Source organism: Dromiciops gliroides, chromosome 2 (genome assembly GCF_019393635.1).
Source record: "Dromiciops gliroides isolate mDroGli1 chromosome 2, mDroGli1.pri, whole genome shotgun sequence".
Classification (NCBI taxonomy): domain Eukaryota; kingdom Metazoa; phylum Chordata; class Mammalia; order Microbiotheria; family Microbiotheriidae; genus Dromiciops; species Dromiciops gliroides.
Genome location: NC_057862.1, coordinates 403,049,234 through 403,052,686, shown reverse-complemented (window position 1 = coordinate 403,052,686; position 3,453 = coordinate 403,049,234).

Below are 3,453 nucleotides of genomic sequence, written 5' to 3'. Positions count from 1 at the left end.
CAAGTCACATTTAGAAATATCTATTTTTATAATCAACATGCTTTTGATGGAAGTTTAATAATCCTTCAATGACTTTAGACAATATTTATTGATTTGGTCCTTTGAAATCTGGTCATCCTATGTTACTGACTGGAACTGGACTCATATCCTGCCTCTTTCATAGTCCTCCTTGCTACTTGGTGAAATATAACCATTTGTTCTTATGCACCTCGCTTCTAGTCCCTCAGTTCCTACCCTATTATTTGCTGCAGAACAATCCATGCAGACCAGGGAACCTTGTCAAGGTTGCAGATGATTCTGCAGAAACATCTTGGCTATAGCTATAAACATGTCCTGCCCCTGACCCAGTCAATGGGAATCATATAGTTTAAGTCAATGTCTTCAAATCTCTTCTTTCTAAGACTCTAAGACCAAAAAGGGAATTCAAGTAGGGAATATCTCTTTTATCTAATGAATGAAATTCACCAACTATGTTACAGTAAAAAGCACTTACCTAAAAGACTTGGGGGGAAGGGGACATTCCAGGAAGATGGCAGAGTAGGTAAGAAAATTCAAGACTCTCCAAATTTCCTCCACAAATAAGACAGAACATTGCCTCAAAGTGAATTTAGAGTGGCAAAAATAAACAAAAGTGAGGTAAAGCAGTTGTCCTCCTAAGACAACTTGAGAGGACCTCAGGAAAGGTGTCTTCTAGGGGTGGAGGTTTGGCCCCAGTTTAGTTGCAAACATCTTCAGGCCATGTTTACTCCTCTGAAAAAACAAACAAGCCCTGGGGGCAGATGGGTAGTGAAGTATACTTGGCCTTAGGATCTTTTATAACATGGACAGTTTGGGGGTTGGATTGTTGAGTCAGGGAAGTTTAAAGGACCTTCAGCTGTGCTTACCAGACACTATCCTGGGCTGTGCTGTGGGCAAGAAGGAGCTAGTGCAGGCCCAGTGAGTGTGGCACCAGAGGCAGAAACCCTGCTGGCTATGAGCAGTTTCAGGTGAGCAGGATCCCTGATTTGAGTTCCAGGGCAGAGGGGAGGACTGAAACTTGTAGCCATGGGAGGGACTGAAGTTTGTGGGACAACATGGCTGAGGGCCTTAGCTGTGGCTTAGGGAAGGAGAGGAGTATCTAAGGTTGTGCCTGAGACAGAGCTTAGAAAATCACAATAAGAAGGACCTGATACCTGGGGTACTATTACCCACACCTTGGGAAAAGAACCTAATTACAATAATAATCTGCTTTTAAAAAATGAAATAAAAAATAAAAATGAGTAAGCAAAGGAAAAAGAACCCAACCATACACAGCTCCTATGGAGATGGAGAAGATCTGGGTTCATATTCAGAAGAAGATAGTGAAGTAAAACAACAACTACAACAACAATGACTCCTACCTCGAAAAGAAATGTAAAATGGTCACAAGCCTCAAAAGAGTCCTTGAAAGAACTTAAAAAGGACTTCAAAATCATGGAAGAGATATTGGGGGGAAATTAGGGAGAAAATTAAAGCAATCCAAGAAAATCATGAAAAGAAAGTCATCCATTTGGAGAGATCCAAGAACTTAAAGAAGAAAATAACTCCTTGAAAACTAGAATTGGGCAAGGGGAAGTGAATGCCAATATAAGACACCAAGTAATAATAAAACAGAATCAAAAGAAACTAAAAATAGGAAAAAAGTGAAATATCTCATGAGGATGGAAAAACTGACCTGGAGAATAGATCAAAGAGAGACAACATAAGGATTAATAAAAAAAAAATAATCTTGATACAATATTACACAAAATTATTGAGAAAAATGCCCTTAAATTCTAGAATAAGAGAGTAAAGTATAAATAGGAGAAAAACAATAATATGCCAACCACCAACTGAGAGATCCTAGTATGAAAACTTATAGGAATATCATTGCCAAGTTTCAAAACTTCCAGGTTAAGGAAAGACTTGGCTTCACAATTTGGCTCTGAGATGTATGAGAAATGTGTTGTTACAACTTAATTTTGTGGTTCTACCTGAATAACCATCTTTCTCGATAACACCTCTGATAAAGGGTCACCTACCCTCTGTTTGAAGATTTCCATTGACAGGGAATTTACTATCTTCTAAGACACTTTTGGATGGCTGACTATTAGGAAGTTTTTCTTTATCTTTCTCTTTTTGAAATTTCCATTCCTTGCTTCTGGATGTCCCTTCTAGGGTGCAGCTGACATCTCTCAGTCTCAGTTTCTTCATCTGTAAAAAGAGAACTTGTACTACCTCTCTCATAGGTTGTTGTGAGGAAAGCACTTTGTCAATTTTAGTGCACTATAGACATAAGAGTAATCATTATTGTTATCATTCCAGTTTGGGGAAGCTCTAAGAGAATGGATTTATTTGGCAATTAAAAAAATAGGTAGCATGATGCTATTTAGGCTGGCCTTCCCAGAAACAGGTCCCAAAGACCAGAGACATAGGGGCAGCTAGGTGGCACAGTGGATAAAGCACCGGCCCTGGATTCAGGAGGACCTGGGTTCAAATCCAGCCTCAGACACTTGACACTAGCTGTGTGACTCTGGACAAGTTACATAACCCTCATTGGCCTGCAAAAAAAGTGTCCAAAGACATTTTGTGCCATTGTTTTACTTAAAGGCTAAACTGTCTCAATTAGTAAACATCAATGACTAAATTCATGATGTACAGAACACCATGGAAGATATTTAAAAAAAAAAACAACTAAAGCCAAAACTATTCCTACTTCCACCAAGTAATAAGCATTCATTAAGCACCTATTATGTGCCAGACTCTGTGCTGGGTACTGGAGATAGAAAGACAAAAGTGAAGCAGTCCCTGCTTATACAAAGCTTATGTTCTACAACAGGCACATACATAAGAATGCATATGTTGTGTGGGCTGATCAACTGAATGCCCCTAGCACAGCTGCTAAAATTTCAGAAGGTAAGGAACAAGTAACAGAGACATCTAGATGTTAAGTGTAAGGAAGTCCTTCAGTCAGACTTGATGGAATCAGAGAGTGGCATGCCATTGGCCAGGGAAAGGTTGTCCACATCCCTGGTAGCCTCTAAATTCCCTACATTTGTCCCTCTCTGTTCCACTTTGTGCTTTGTATATGTCCCTCTGTTCCAGTGACACTGTGTGTAATTGTGAGATAATACAATAAAGGATTTTGTTTTTGTTTTGTTGTTAAGAGAGGGAAAGTTTTGTTACTGTGGCTCTTAGGATAGCATGAGGGAATGCCCTTCCTTTGCGCTAATAGCTTCAACTGGCTGACTATTACAGGTAAATTCAGCCACTGGAAGTAGGGGCTCATGAGTTATTCTTTAGGAGTGTAGAGCCAAGTTACCACAAGGTATCTTAAAACTGAAGCAGTAGCTCATAAGTTGAGTACAGAATTTTTTATTGTAAGTTGAGGGATACTGTAAAAAGGGCACTTTCAAGTATGTGCAGAAAAGAGTACAAGATATTTTAAAGAGGAAG